We start from the raw sequence: 7,995 nt of genomic DNA on the forward strand, positions 1-7,995 counted from the left end.
AGGGTCTGAAAAATATCTTGAATGCCAAATATCTCAAACACTTTTACAATAGTGATGTTATCCATAGGAGCAATTAGGGAGGTTAGGAATCTTGTAGCCTCTGAGTTCATACCTCTTAAATCATAATTTCTAATCTTGTGGCTAATTTGTTAGTTTTACAAAGGCAGTCTAGTCCCCAGGCAAGAAGGGGTTTTGTTTTGGGAAAGGGATGTTATCTTTGCTTCAAAGTTAAACTATAAACTAACTTCCTTTTTTTTTTTTTTTTTTTTTTTTTTGAGATGGAGTCTCACTCTGTCACCCAGGCTGGAGGTACAGTGGTACAATCTCAGCTCACTGCAACCTCCACCACCCAGGTTCAAGCGATTCTCCTGCCTCAGCCTCCCGAGTAGCTGGGATTACAGGCATGCCCCACTACACCCAGTTAATTTTTGCATTTTTAGTAGAGACAAGGTTTCATCATCTTGGCCAGGCTGGTCTTGAACTCCTGACCTCGTGATCTACAAGCCTCAGCCTCCCAAAGTGCTGGGATTACAGCCATGAGCCACCAAGCCTGGCCAAAATTAACTTCTTCCTATAGTTAACTCAGCCTAACTATAGGAACACCCAGAATTGAACAAGGGCAATTTGGGACGTTCAAGGCAAGATGCAGTTTCTTAGGTCAGATCTCTTTCACTGTCATAATTTTCTAACTGTTACAATTTTGGAAAGGTTGTTTCAGCTTTACTGTCTCCATATCCATCCCCAAGCTCTATGCAGTTTAGTTTTGCCCGTTTTTCTATCTTTATGTACAAATGAATCATGTGTTGAATGCCTTTGTATGTCTGGTTTGTTTTGCTAACATTTCTTATTTACCTGTTGTTGCATGTAGCTGTAGTTCATTTGTTTTCATTTCTTTGTAGTATTCCACCTTATCAATGTGCCACAATTTATTCATGGTGTTGATAAATTCTGAGGTTCTTTGCCAGTTTTTGGCTGTTGTGAATATTTATGTATGTATCTTAAATGTTTCTGCTTACAGTTGTGAGTAATTCTAGGAGTGGAACTGCTAGATGATTGGTTAAGCTTGTTTAATTTTAATATGTAATTTCACATCATTTCCCAGAGAGGTTTTATTACCTCACAACAGCTCCACCAAGCAGTGCAGAGTCCCCATTGCTTCACATTCTCTCAGTACTTGATATTTTCAGACTTTTGAATTTTAGCCATTTTTACTGAATATTTTCCACGATTACAAATGAGATAGTATACATCGTCCTATGTTTATAGGCCATTTGGTATTCTCTATTTGAAATATCTGTTCTGCCCACATTTCTCCATTGAGTCATCAACCTTATACTTCTGAAGGAGTTTTTTGTTTATTTTTTAGAAAGAACTGACATTCATTTCTGACAGTTCCAGAGGCTGGGAAGTCCAAGGTCAAGGGGATGCATCTGGTGGGAGCCTCCTTACTCATGGGGACTCTGGATGGGAAAAATGCTAACTCTACCCAAATTAAGTTATATACTTGATGCTTTTCCATTCGAACTCACAGAAAGTGTTCTTTTTCTTTCAGGGGAGGATATGGCAAAAAATGATTTCAGAGTTTACCTGGAATATATACCACGAATAAGAACATCCAAGAAAAAGTAACAAAAATTACAGTAAAGTGAGACCCTCGAAGGTTTCAGAAAATCAACTAAAGAAAATCTGTGATGCTGGTGTAAAAAGAGAGATACAGATGAAAGGGTTAGAGTACAAAATCAAAAACTGGAAACATCTCACAATGAAAGAATTTAACATTTAACAAGTGTGGTCAATGAGTAAAGGATGATTACTTAATAAATGGAGCTCACACAAGGAAGCATCCATCCAAAACAGTGCTGTTCAACACAGTAGCTAGTCAAAGCCCTTGGCCTATTCCTGAAGGTTCACTGAAAAGTCATCTCACAAAAGGCAAATTCATGAGAGAAAAGGCATACACATTTATTTAATATGCATGCAAGGATGACAAAGTCTGATTACTCACCTCCCAACAGGGTTCAGAAGCTTATATACCACCCTGGCAAAACAGGTTTATGGGAGTGGGGAGAAGAGGACTTCTGTAGAGAGCAATAAAGAATTACTAGGGAAAATGAATGGATCTAGGAACAGATATTGACATGTAAATAGTTCTCTTTGACAGTGAAAGAGTCTGTTCAGGTGTGATTACATTCTGGGTCTTACAAGGAAGGGCAAGAAAAAAGAACAGTTCTCCTGGGTGGGTCCAGATCTTAGGCAGATAAAGAAACTTCATCTTATTTGAGAGAGAAGGTAGGGGATGGGAAAGTCACAGAGAACTTAGGGCTACTTCAGTTCACTATGCCACAGCATATATTGGGGAATCAGTTCTGAGCCCCACAATGGCCAGAAGCACTTAACCATGGACCTAGGGATGTAAGTATAAAATATACACTAGATTCCAAAGACTTAGTATACAAAAGGATATATCTTATTTGTAATTGTTTAAAATTGATTACACGTTAAAATGGTAATATTTTAAATATAATCAGTTAGGTTGGTAAAATAAAATATATTATTAAAGTTATTTTACCTATTTCTTTTTTTATCATTTTTTGTGCAGCTATGACTACAAAACCTAAAATTATATAAGCAGATTCCATTATATTTCTTTTTTACGCGATAGTCTCGCTGTCATCCAGGCTGGAGTACAGTCACGTGATCTGGGCTCGCTACAACCTCTGCCTCCTTAGTTCAAGCAATTCTCCTGCCTCCCAAATAGCTGGAATTACAGGTGTGCGCCACCAGGCCCGGCTAATTTTTTTGTATTTTTAGTAGAGATGAGGTTTTGCCATATTGGCCAGACTGGTCTCAAACCCCTGCCCTCCAGTCATCCACCCACCTTGGCCTCCAAAGTACTGGCATTACAGACGTGAGCCACTGTGCCTGGCTCACTTCTATTATATTCCTATCAGATAGCACTGCTCTGGAGAAAAAGATTCTCCTTTTTTGTATGATATTTTTAAAAGCAAAGATTTAAATGTAAGGAATAAAAAATACTGTAAGAAAACCCGAGAAACCAAATTAGAATCTGGAGGTCAGGAAGGATTTCTTAATGAGGACAGGTAGGAGTGTGTGTGTTTGTGTTTGCATGCATGCACACAGGGATAGGACAAGCACACATGCATGTGTACATATGTACGTAGACGAATAAACAATCCAACAGGTAAAATGGGCAAAGGATAGAACTGAAAACAAATCTGAATGGCAAACAGTAACATAAAGATAATCAAAATTATTAAAGGTAAGAGAAAACATAATTAAAAGTAACTAAAAATAAAAACAAAAATAATACCTATCTTTGCTGGGCATATGGGAAGGGAGCAAGATCATACATTGTTGTAAGGAAATGTAAAGATTAACAGCCTTCTGAGAAAGCAATAATATGGCAACATCCATTAGAAATATGCCATATCCTTCAACCCAGAAACCTTTCTCACAGAAATAAACCCACTAGCACATGACATGTGTTCAGAAAGTTGTTACTATAATACTGTGTAGCAGGAAAAAAAAGGCAACTAAGTATCAATAAGAAACTAAGTAAATGCCTATCTACTCACAAAAGGTTAAAAAAAAATTGCCTGCAAAGCAAGACCCATTATGTAATTATCAAGAATTATACAAATTTTTTAAAATATGAAAATATCAGCAATGGCAGCACTATAGGAAAACAGACTACAGTAGTTCCTTCTTATTCTCTCAAGACATGTTCCAAAATCCCCAGTGGATGCCTGAAACCAATGATAGTACAGAACCCGACTGCTATTAATAGAAACTTTTTTTGGTGATGTTTCCCACCCACAATTTTAATGACTTTTCTATCTTAACTAAGTGCTTAACATGCACTGTGGCTACAACTTTTCCTTTTTGAAGTGTAACAGCAAAACTAGCAAAAGTTTTTTTCCTTTTTCATAATTTCAGGGACAGAAAATTTGTTCTGACCACAGATCTTAGCAAACTCAGCATTTTTTTAATTTCCTTATTTAAAAAAGTCAAGAACTTCTACCTTTTCACTTAATAGAAGTACTTTACAGCTTCTCTTTGGTATATCCAAGTTGCCACCATTAGTACTCTTGCACTTTGGGGCCACTGTCATGTAAAACAAAGGTTCTATGAATATAAGTACTGTGATACTTAAGCAGTAGAACTGATAACCAAGAAGGCTAATAGACGGGTTGCATATACAGCGTGGATACCGGGCAAAGAGATGATGCAAATCATGGGGAGAGATGGAGTGGTACAGCAGGAGATTTCATCATGCTCATCAGAATGGTGCAGTGTCTAATTTAATACTTAGGAATTATTTCTGAAATTTTCCACATAAAATTTTCAGACTGTGGTTGCCAAGAGTTAACTGAAACCTTGAGAAATGAAACCAAGGATAAGGGGAGGACTACTGTATTTCATTATATGCTGGTGTGGATAGAAATAGGCACAACCTTACTGAGGAGAGCAAAATCACCTGGTAACCACTGAACAGGCCCCAGAGACAAAAACTCCTTATCTGAGGAATTTTGTTGGAAACAAAGACAACCTGGCGACCACCAAACAGGCAAAACTCCTTTTCTGGGAATTCAAAAGTAATTTAACTTTCCTAATATCTAAAGTCTGGTTCCAGGCCTCTTTCAACTTTTATAAGTAACTAAAATTCTATACATCTCTGAAATGCCATGCTGAAACTCCTTTTACAACCCTAAGCTCCTGCTTTAAGGTCCATAAATACCCCTGGAGAAAAATCCACAGCAGCACACTCCATCCTCTTGCTGAGGCGCCCTACTGCACTCTTCTGCAGCGTTCTGTAACCACCTAAGGGATTCATCTTTGTTGCTCCCTAGACAGAGTCAATTCACTGAGACAGGGGAATTGTGAAAAACTAGAGAAAAACTAATTCACGCAGAACCTGCTGTGTGGATGACCAGAGTTTTATTACTCAAATGAGTCTCTCCAGCAGCATTGTGAGGCAGAGTTTTAAAAGATAACTTGGTGGGTTGTGGGAAGCCAGTGAGTCAGGAGTGCTGATTGGTCAGAGACGAAATCATAGGGAGGCAAAACTGTCTTCCTGCACTGAGTAAGTTCCTGGGTAGGGGGCACAAGATCAGATGAGCCACTTTAGCGGCCAAGGTAGGCAGATCACCTGAGGTCAGGAGTTGGGAGACCAGCCTGGCCAACACAGTGGAACCCTGTCCCTACTAAAAATTTTTTTTAATTAAAAAAAATAATTAGCCAGGCGTGCTGGCACACACTCATAATCCCAGCTACTTGGGAGGCTGACATAGAAGAATTGCTTGAACCTGGGAGGTAGCTGTTGCAGTTTGAACCTGGGAGGTAGAGGTTGCAGCGAGCCGAGATTGTGCCATTTGCACTCCAGTCTGGGCGACAAGAGCGAGACTCCGTCTCAAAAAAAAAAAAAAAATCACATGATCCAGTTTATTGATCTGGGTAGTGCCAGCTGAACCATCAAGTGCAGGTCTGCAAAATACCTCAAGCACGGATCATAGGGGCAGTTTAGGGAGGGTCAGAATCTTGGAGCCTCCAGCTGCATGACTCCTAAACCCTAATTCCTAATCTTGTGGCTAATATTATAGTCTAGACCCCAGGCAAGAAGGTGGCCTGCTTTAGGAAAGGGCTGTTACAGTCTTTGTTTACACTATAAACTAAGTTTTTCTCCCAAAGTTAGTTCAGCCTGTGCCGAGGAATGAACAAGAACAGCTTGAAGGTTAGAAGCAAGATGAAGCCAGTTAAGTTAGGTCTCTTTCACTTTGCCAAAGTAGTTTCTGTTCTTCCTTTCTAGTAAACTTTCCTTTTCTCATACACTGTTTGTACATATGGTAAATTCATTTTACCCACTTACGAGTCAACTACTTCCCAGGCACTTACAGAAAGATGAAGAATCGAATAGAATTTTAAATTTCCATGCCTTTCAACCCAGCAGCTCAAATTCCGGGAATTTATCCAATAATATAATAGCAAGATGATCTAAAGGTATATGTGCAAAAATGCTCTCTACAGACTTCATTTAATAAGATGTGGAAAGAACCTTAAATGTCTACTCAAAATTGTTGAATAAATTCCATGTCTACAAAATGAATAACACAGACTTGAAAAAGAGTGAGGTAGCTCTATATCACCAAACTGGAACAATAAAAGATAGCCACTATAAAGTATATAAAGCAAGCTGAAGACTGTCTTTATGTTTGAAATTATTCATAATAAAAAAATGTTTTTGATGCAAGGGGGATTAGATACTTGCCTTCTCATGAGAAAGGATCTCACAAGTCTTGGACAATTAAACCCCGCCCTCATCCCTTCCATCTCATCATATCTGACCTCAACCAGTTTCCTACCTATATACTACTCATAAGCCAATTTGCTCTACATGACTCAGTCATTTCAAGATTGCTTGTTTTTCCTTACTGATACAAAAACAATGTTTAAAATGTATGTTTAAAGTTTGTTTAATTACATCCCATTATTATAGTTTCATTTTTGCATATTCTTTTATTGAAAATCCTTTCGTATAAACCAACATCAAAACTCGGTGTTATTCCACCCTTCTTGAACTGTTAATTCTTTTTAAACAAGGAATAGCCTTTCTTGTTTCAAGAATATACTTATACTCTAGTACATTCAAAAATCTTAGCAACTTTCAAAGTCCATAACAAATGTGTTAAGAGCTCAGATCCCCTTTATTATTGTTATTAAATTGACAGATGAAAATAAGAGATTATACATTGTTTTCACTCTTTCCCAATTACTATCTCTTGAAAAATACTGAGCACTTCACTATTATCCTGTCAGGAGTTGGCAAATTATAGTCTACTGTTTGTGTTGGTATGACTAAAAAGCTAAGGATGGTTTTTACATTTTTTAAATGATTGGGGAGGGAGGGTCAGAATTCAAGGGAATATTTCATGACATTTGAAAATGTTATGAAATTCAAATTGTAGCATCCATAATAAAGTTTTATTGGAATACAGCGATGCTCATTTAGTTTTTGTTTGTTTTTGGAGTCGGAGTCTGGCTCTGTCGTCCAGGCTGCAGTGCAGTGGCAAGATCTCAGCTCACTGCAACCTCTGCCTCCTGCCCTGAAGCAATTCTCCTGCCTCAGCATCCCAAGCAGCTGGGATTACAGGTGCCGCCAAACGCCCGGCTAAATTTTGTATTTTTACTAGAGACAGGGACTGTGTTGGCCAGGCTGGTCTCAAAATCCTGACCTCAGGTGATCCGCCCACCTCGGCCTCCCAAAGTCCTAGGATTACAGGCATCGGCCACGGCATCTGGCCTACATTTAGTATTGTCAATGATGTTTTCACACTGCAAGAAGAAAGTTAAGTATGGACCGCAAAGCCAAAAAGATGTCCTCTCTGGCTGTCTACAGCAAAGATTTGCCAAGCCCTGTTACATGTCGTACTACTTCCATTTTGTAATTTTGTAGTTTTACCTAGACATTCTCCCAGTTTTTTCTTCCATATTCAGCATAAAATCTCTTTAGTATCAGTCTCTAGGCAAGCACATTCTTCATAGTCCTTAGAATCAGCTGGGCGCGGTGGCTCAAGCCTATAATCCCAACACTTTGGGAGGGCGAGGCGGGTGGATCACGAGGTCAGGAGTTCAAGACCAGCCTGGCCAGGATGGTGAAACCCCGTCTCGACTAAAAATACAAAAATTAGCCGGATGTGGGGGAACGCGCCTGTAATCCCAACTACTCGGGAGGCTGAGGCAGAGAATCGCTTAAACCTGGGAGGCGGAGATTGCAGCGAGCCGAGGTCAAGGCACTGCACTCCAGCCAGGGCAACAGAACGAGGCTCCGTCTAAAAGGGAAAGGGAAAGGGAGAAAAGAATTGGACATTCTCTTGTTAATTTCCTTAGTCTAATCACATTCCTGGTTATCTACAAACAGAAAGCCAGAAAGGAGGGCTATCAACATCTTATGCACCACAAATTAACAAATCAAAACCA

The 7,995-nt window shown here is 39.1% G+C and overlaps 1 protein-coding gene and 1 long non-coding RNA gene across 2 annotated transcripts in view; one reads left to right on the forward strand and one right to left on the reverse strand.

Annotated features, from left to right (window-relative positions):
* Positions 1-7,851, forward strand: part of LOC128931928 (uncharacterized) — an 82,770-nt gene extending 74,919 nt beyond the window's left edge. Inside the window, exon 5 of the long non-coding RNA XR_013533869.1 lies at positions 1,553-7,851. This is a non-coding gene — a long non-coding RNA (uncharacterized LOC128931928). The remainder of the gene's footprint in view (positions 1-1,552) is intronic.
* TRIM26 (tripartite motif containing 26) overlaps positions 1-7,995 on the reverse strand; it is a 113,912-nt gene that overhangs the window by 104,449 nt on the left and 1,468 nt on the right. The window lies entirely within an intron of this gene.

This window comes from Callithrix jacchus, chromosome 4, assembly GCF_049354715.1.
Source record: "Callithrix jacchus isolate 240 chromosome 4, calJac240_pri, whole genome shotgun sequence".
Lineage (NCBI taxonomy): Eukaryota > Metazoa > Chordata > Mammalia > Primates > Cebidae > Callithrix > Callithrix jacchus.